Below are 8391 nucleotides of genomic sequence, written 5' to 3' on the forward strand. Positions count from 1 at the left end.
TTGTTACATCTGTTATGCTCCTTTTGAAAGTGGTTAAGTATTCAAATATATGTTTGAAGTTGTATGGTGCTGTTAACAAAGTTCTATAAATTACACCCATTCAACAGTTTACAAAAACAAATAACACAAATTATTTTTGTTAAAACTGTTTAAAATTTTTTAATATAGTTTTTAGAAGAGAGGACAGGTTTTGCCCTGATTTTTTAATCTTTCATCAGATTTATTTCTACGGAATAATTTTTAAAATGATTAACCATTATTGGGAAATTGGTTTGTATAAACAAGTAGAATAAACTTGCTACAAATGCCCTTTTCCAATTGATTTCTTCAAACAGAAGTGAATGAGGGTTTAAACTATTATCAAGACTGCAGATTGATATTATCAAGACTGCAGATGATAACGAAGGTGCTGACTTACTGAGCTTAGGCACTGTTTCAAATAAAATTCACAATTTTTGTCCAAAAACTCCTGACACACCCATTATATCCAAAATGCAAAACAGCACTTTCTCAATTCCATTGGTTTTTGATTGGTCACAAAAAAGAAAGCCCTTGAAGTAAAAACTTGTAGGACTTTTTTTAATGGTACAGTCACATCTGTGTTAACAGTGACCACTTTAGGGAACATTTTAGCAGCAGTTATACCTGCTTATAGCAACCACGTTCCTAACGCGACCAACAACCACAAAATTTGCCTTCCTAATTGCATCACAACTTGTATATAACAGCCACTAAAATAAGATTGCTCACTGTTAAACTATATTGTTTTTGTTTTTGTAGTATTACCTTGGACTACCTTTTGTATATGTATGTTGTATGACATATTTGTTGACATCTGTTGACATAAGTCCAAGGTAACTGAGGTGTCTGAGGGGTAGATAGATTGGTTCTTCAGTTCTAAATTTTTCAAAAAATATTTCAATTTTTATTTCTAACTTTTTGCAAAGAATTATAATGGAACACCTGGCTTTAAAAGGATTTCTGGAAAACAATAGAAACACACAAGACGTGATTTTTTATCATTATGGTCAAGGAAAAAACAGTATTGAAATGGAACTATTCCTGTTTTGGATATGGGATTAACGAAAATACCAACGTAACAAAAATAGATTCCCATGGCTGGTGACAAGAGGTCAATCTGGCTTAGCAAAAAAGGTCATCCCACAGCTTTGGTTGGAGAGCATTTTGAGGTTGCCTTTTTGTCCTACTTTGTATTGGCTCTGAAAAAAAATATCATTTTGTTCACTTTGTCAATACGGTCCAACTCCTGTCAAAGCAGTTTTGGTCCAAAATTTAATTTAAACTATATTTCAACTGCAAGAGAGCAAAAGATGCCTCCACTCAGAATTAAAGTTTAAAATGGACTGGTCTACAACTTAATTTGTGCATTTGTTTGGCTGTCGATTTGTGTGGGGTCTGCGAATTGATGAATAATGAGTGAAGTTGTCATATCAGTACCAAAGCTGTTTGTTTAGCTAAATAATCAGGTACATGAATAGCTGTTTTATTCTCCTGCTACATCTGTATTATGATTTTATTTTTTCCTAACTTCTTACTTTAAATCTTCACATATTGTGTGACATGTAGTATAGATGGATTTCAGCGTGACGTTATTTGTTTACTTTCCAGTGGTAAGCTCCTTGGCTCTGGCATTTGTGTGGCAGGAAAACAGATGCTAGGATTTGGTGAAGAGTGGTACTGTGGATTTATTCTAACGGAAACATTGTTGAGGTTATAAACTATTATCAAGTGTAGTAGTTTGATGCCTTCTGTTTTATTTGAATTCATTTGAAGTTCTAAGAATGCCTTTGTGTAGAGAAATGGACTGATAATTACTTTGCTTCACCTGCTTCACCATCTTTTTTCTTGCCACAGAAATGCCACCATTAAGAATGTAAACAACGGAATTCATCTATAGGTGAGTTTTTCCTAATTTAGCTTCACTTTAATTCAGACACTTGTTAACATTCTGCTTTGTTAGCTATGCTACTGTTGTGGTGGCCAGCAAGTGTAAAGCAAAACAAAGAATGACATTTTGTTGTTGCACTTAATAAGCTGCCAGTTTTCTACCTAAAATTTTAAAAACCTAAAAAATATATTATCAGCTTAGCTAGTAAGGTAACCTACAGTCAGGTACTGATCAGGGGATGATCAGGTAGTTAAGAAAAGGAAACTTCTTCTCTCACAAGTCAAAAGTTTTTGCCACAAAAAACTTTTTTCATCATTTCGTTCTGGCGTTCGTCTCAATTAAAATTGCTGTGTCAGCGATTTCAATATTGACTTATCCCGAAATGTGTGTAAAATCGGGGAATAGGGGGGTGGTGGGGGGAAGCAAATGTTGTTTCCAAGCAAATTTTGGACTGCTCGAGGACTTTGTTAAGTCAACAATGCGGAGAATTTGTCGTTCTGTAAAGAACACGCCACCCTGATTTAAACTGTCAGATCCATTACCCCCTTTCAACTTCACTTATTAGATAAGAGAGAAAGAAGAAGCTGGGACGGTGGGGAAGGTTAAGAATATTCACCTTTAAAAAGGAACTATTTTTGCGAAATTAAATTTTCGCCAATTTCACGAAAATTCGTTTCTGCGAATGTGTTGAAGAATGTCGAAATTCACGAAAATTAATTTCCGCGAAATTTAGAGTTTTTTTTCTTTTTAAAAACTGATTTACACTAACTAATTTTTCTTCTATTTACTTTTTTTGCGAAATTTGCGAACTTTAATTCTCGCTAAGTATTTGGATTTGCTAACCTCGCAAGAATCACCAATACCAATCTATTATATAAACAGTATTGTTGTGCTAAGTTTTAGACAAGTGCTCTCCTGCATGTTTAATCGTGTTCCTAGGGGCTTTCTTTTGCTATGTGGACCTGGGATCGAGGTTGCTACATGTTTTATGTAAAAGAAGATGTAATATTTTAATGAAGCTAGATGTTCTCGTGTGTTCATGAACTTTCAACACACACCAGAACATAGATTACTGTATTTGTAATCAGTATTGTAACAACCCTCTCCCCAAACCTCGTTCCCATCCTTTTTTTATTTATTGAATTTAAATGACGTTGAGAAGAAACCTTTATAGGTTAGTGACTAGGAGTTTTTTAAAACTCCAACATATGGCTTAGTCAACCTCGTCCTCAGGGCTTTTTTCTCTCACCTGGAGCTGCGCTTGCCGTCAGATGTACAATATGCGACAACAGATCCTGCGATCGAGGTTGTGACCTAGTCTTTTTTAAGTGTGTCTGATTATGACATACTAGTTAACTATTTTTGCGCTTTACTTTAGTTAATACTACTTGATGCCTTTCGTATATGCTTGACATAAACTCAGAATAAAAAGATCCAGGTTTTATATATATGACACGTGACGCACAGTACAAAACACGGACTCACGAACCATAGTACTAAGCATAGAACATAATAATGAGTAGAGTCTCGTATAACTGCAGACCTTACACCAAAATAAAACCATTTTTGTTAGGCTTAGTATTACCAAAACCTTAATGGTTTTATTAAACAAATTAAGCAAACTACGTAAAATATTTCTTTTGTCCTTCGGATTTCACACTTTTCGTACAGTTTATTTATCAAATTGTAATTTGGCGAAATACTTATGTGAAAAGTAAGCAGTGATAAGAAAAAACCTTTGCATGATTGACCCATAGTTTTTTGTCAGCGTAGCAAGATGTTGACATGCTGTAAATGGTCACAGAGATTTATGAACAAGTGTTTAAAGTTTACTGTTACTGTATGCTATTTTAAAGTTTCAATTTGTAGCAATGCGTTCTGGTGGTGGCAATGCTTTCTGTATGTAAACGCCCACCTCCTTTTGATCTAGTTGAGCTCCCCTAAATTGTAGCTACAATTCTTCTAAAATGTTGTGTTACAGAAGTTGTTTACAGAATTATGAACATAATTTCTGGGGGATTATTTTATCCAGAGGATTTGCATGACGTGATGTTATTGAAGATAAGCAAACAGCTCTTCTCAACTTCGTGATTTTGTTGCTATATATCCACGCAGTAATCTAGAGATTTTCTGATGATACAAAATAGTTTTTTGATGATGGAGTGTCAAGTTTCGAAATGACACGCGTTTGTTGATTCAATTGAAGACGTCATTAGCACGTTAAACAGTTGTATTTGCAAAGAAAACTTTTGAAGAGGTTTTTCATACCTCGTAAATAATAAAGTCGGTTTCATGGTTTGAAGTTTCTCTCAGCGAAGAAATTTGCATCACACCATGGCTATAAAGTTTCTGACTGTGAATGAAAATTTCTGAAAATGTCTGTTTCTTACTATCATTTATACAATTGGCATCAGAGGGGTATATTCTAAATGTCAAACATTAATTCTTGCAATATTTGGGTCAATCGCCTGCCAAACGAACATTGATCTCAGGACTTAATCTTAGCCCACGAACTGTTAACCTTCTACTTTGATACAAAGAATCGTAACCTCGTGCCCAGGAAGTTTGCCTTTTGTTTAGCCGTCAAGTAAGCGCTAGCGGCTTGACATAGGCAACAAACCTTGGGGACGACAATGCGGAGAATCGTAAAAAGAAAATAATCATCAGGTGCAGCACATCTGGTTTTGTTTTATGTTTTTTTTGTCATTATTAGCAGTAACTATGTATTAACTGAAGGGGTTGAGTGGATTTGGAACGCAAAAAATTAGATATGGATTTGATAGGTATGGAGGGAGGGAGAGATTGTTTTTATGAAGATAAAACAACATGAATCGACGTTAAGTGAAAATCACATATATTAATTCGATTTAAAATTTTTATCTACAATAAATATTTCACTATATTTCATATAGGATTAAATTATTCAGCTGCTTTTGGTGGTGACTTTAAATCGGCTAGTTCTTTCTCTTTCGTTGCAAGTGCTTCGCTAACATCTAGAAATAGATAAATTCGCGCTAAAAATTAACAATGTTGACATCACGTAAGAAAGCCACAAAAGCATATAAGTTTGTTTCAAATTTGCCGACAGCGATATTTAAGAAATTTTGTTTGTTTTTTATTTTGTTTGTGGGATTTAATTCTTGCAAAAATTTAGGCGTTTATGTCAATCCATAATTTAAGTATATATATATATTTTTTTTTACCTTCTCCTCCTTCAGCTTTCTTTTTCAAATCAGCAATTTCTTTTTCCAATGCTTGGATCTGCGTGGTTTTGTCATCGTCACCCATGCTGAAGAATGTTTGAATAATCGAATTATCGAAAAAGATTGCCTGAAGTGATCTAAAAACAATAAATATACAATAATTACTATTCTCGCCTGAAAAGTTCTTTAGGATAAGCTCTGTTTATCTGGAGCCCTGGGAACGAGAATGGAAGCAATAGAGAAATCAAACGTATTTTGTAGGATGGAACTAAGTCATTGTTTACACGACAACTTCTGTATGCGAAAAAGCGAAATTTAAGATAAGGAATTTGCTCTGAATAGTCCTACCCAGCATTTCTAAATGTTTAAAGTAGAGATAAATAGCTTACAAAAGCACATCGAAAAACTTGATGGAAAATCAACTTGAAAAGTAAATCTTAGTTTACCAGTTTTATTACTCACCAAAAACACAGCACTGCTGAAGATTAACCCTCGAGTGATGTTTTCCATAAATTTAAGCTCTATTTATGCTACGCAAGACACTTATCTCTGTTGTCGCTGTTTCAACAGGTTCAAGACACAGCCTAACACATCAATATTGTAATGCGCTGTTGCCAAATGGCTTTCATCAAATAAGACGTATTAAAAATACAGACCAGAGTAAGCCAAAAGGATTGATTCATCCGGCGCTTCACTGGTAAGAATAATAACAATAAATTTGTAATCTTAACCGAGAACTTCATACTATCTATGGTTATCCAAAGCTGTTAAATATCATACAGTAGCTATAAGTAGGCTCGCATGTCCAGACTGTTTTAATTCGATTTTCAAAATTTTTACTGCGAGATATTTTATTTCGTAAAACCGCGAAATTTATTACCCCAAAAAAAATTTAAAAAAACGGAATTAGTAACAATGTGCTTTTTTTGTTCATCTTTTTTTAGTTAATTACATACAACGACGTTTGTTTCTCTTCTTGAATGAGGATTTTGACAAGGGTGCGTCAATCTCAATTTCAACCTCTTGATTTAGATTTTTATGTTAGTTTTCTATCAAAAGAAATGTACCAATAACTTCTTCTTTCGGCTCAATAGCTATACAGCTTCTTTAACAGTAATTCGTATCAAACTACAATCCCGCATATATATAATAGCAAAGGAGCGCGAATTTTTAAAGTTTGCAACCATAAGCAATTGGGAAAGTCGTGTTTATGTAAGTAACACGCACTTCTAACTTGTCAAGGTTTATTTATTATTGTTTATAGCGGATTTACTTTCTTAGATCTAAATTCTTACAAGGCGTTAAACGTCAGCGCGCTTGGATTTCAAGATTTTTTTACTTTTCCAGGTGATGGAGCGTATTGCGCCATAGTGTGGATTTGTAAAAAGTGCACTTAGGGCATTTTTAATGTCGGTTACTCGGTCCACACTTCTGCTAAAATACAACTTTCGCAGGCCACTGAGTGCAGAGTGTACTGGCTAAGTAAAAAACCAGACTTTTGCAAAAGTAATATGTCCGGAATTGTGGAAGGAGATAATTAATGATACTTCTAACCATCGATATCATTATCACCCAGGGTACTTCAAGTTCACCTTAAACGAGAAGGCTTCTTCTATAATACCTTTTAACTGCGACTTTAGGTCCTCTTACTTCATGATTTGGCTTATCACCATATGCTTTTTTTTATCTGAAACTTTGAAATCTTAACAAAACAAAACTTTTCGACGTTTTGCGAAAATTTATACCTGTAAAAAACCAACGAGCTATGTGCGACATTTAATACACGCGAATGCATTTTTTTCCCAAAAAAATAGTCCTGCGAAAATTAGTACCAGCGATAATTAGTACCATTTAGCTATCCATCGCTGTAATGCAATTCCACCACTCCCCTTTTTACGTATGATTTTAAAATTACACATCGAACAAGACAACTTCATGTTTGGAGTGAGTTTATATGTGAAGTTGCATGGTCGAATTCACCATATAATTATCGTTTTGAAATATAATCGTTGATGTGAAGCAATAAGTCTGTCAACAAAAATATTTAAGCTGGGCCAATAATACCACTTTGCTATTTGAAAACAGATCCTGTGCGTGCTTGAATATTTGTCCTGGCGTATCTTTATAGGTTTGAGCCAATAATCTTAAAATTCTTTTGTAGAAGTTTTACACATAAGAAATCTTGATAAAATATAACGTTTTTTATTGTTTATCTCTGGCCTTATTTAAAAAATTGGCATTGAAAGCTCTACTAAAAGTGGTTCAAAGGAGTTTGAAGTTGCCGGCGCAGACATAAAGTTAGATTTTATTATTGTTTTAAAAGTAGATTTTATCTGACCCAAAAGTAATGTTTGTTTTGGGGTGGTTGCTAACCCTTTATATATAATTTTAACATTAGCTGCCAAAAATTGATTTTGAAGACGTCATATCGAAATTCCTATTTTCCATCCTATTTTAAAGTAGAAATTAGAAAAGGGTTGTCAATATAGCCCTAATTTGGCCACCTTATATATCAAAGACAAAAAAAATTAAAAAGAAAACACTTTAAAGATCCCTGTGTTTGTTTTTTAAAAGATCGTTTTCACCTTTTTTGGAAGCATTAACTGTGCATTACATCTTATATACAAATACTTGTCGGAGCATGGTAATCCTGCAATACTTACAGTATTATGAAAAACGGATAACTCCACCTCTTAATGTGGAAACAGTGGAAAAAATCAATTAATCTATCAGAAAAATATCAAATGCTAACCCATCATTCACAGTTACGTGTTTGTCAATAGGATTTTATAGATTTTCTTAACCGCGTTTTAAAAGTTAAGAACTTCAGCGGGTGAAGCTGGTGTCTTGAACAAGGGTATATGTGGTGCAATCAACTATTTTATCACTCAAGCAAATAATCTCTAATAATCTCAATACTTTAAAGAAAGAAAGTGCCTGAGGAAATATTTTTTTTGTAGTTTTTGGAAAAAGTTAAGAGGCTGTGTTCCCGCAAATGCTTTGCTAAACTAGTCGTAGAAAACTAGTCTGAACTAGATAAAAAAATTTGTAGAAACGCAAAAGATTTCAAACGCAAATGATAAACTTTCCACAGTAATATGAATACTGAACAGACAAACCGAAATAATATCTTCCCTGCAAAATGCAAAAAATTATTATATCTTCAAAGTCTCTCCCGTAGGCAGTTTTCCCTTCCTTTAAGTACCTTCATTCTGTTTAAACATAGCTGCCAATGTGATCTTCATATTACAGATGCACGGAGTGGCGAGATAATATGTA

At 33.9% G+C, this 8391-nt stretch overlaps 1 long non-coding RNA gene across 1 annotated transcript; it reads right to left on the minus strand.

The window, feature by feature from the left end:
* Positions 1 to 4740: 4740 nt before the first annotated feature.
* LOC130640660 (uncharacterized) lies at positions 4741 to 5701 on the minus strand. Its single transcript, XR_008982376.1, has 3 exons — positions 5575 to 5701; positions 5113 to 5249; positions 4741 to 4902 (listed from the first exon to the last, which is right to left on the minus strand). It is a non-coding gene; the product is annotated as an uncharacterized LOC130640660 (long non-coding RNA).
* Positions 5702 to 8391: the final 2690 nt, after the last annotated feature.

The sequence above is a fragment of the Hydractinia symbiolongicarpus genome, chromosome 4 (genome assembly GCF_029227915.1).
Source record: "Hydractinia symbiolongicarpus strain clone_291-10 chromosome 4, HSymV2.1, whole genome shotgun sequence".
NCBI lineage: Eukaryota > Metazoa > Cnidaria > Hydrozoa > Anthoathecata > Hydractiniidae > Hydractinia > Hydractinia symbiolongicarpus.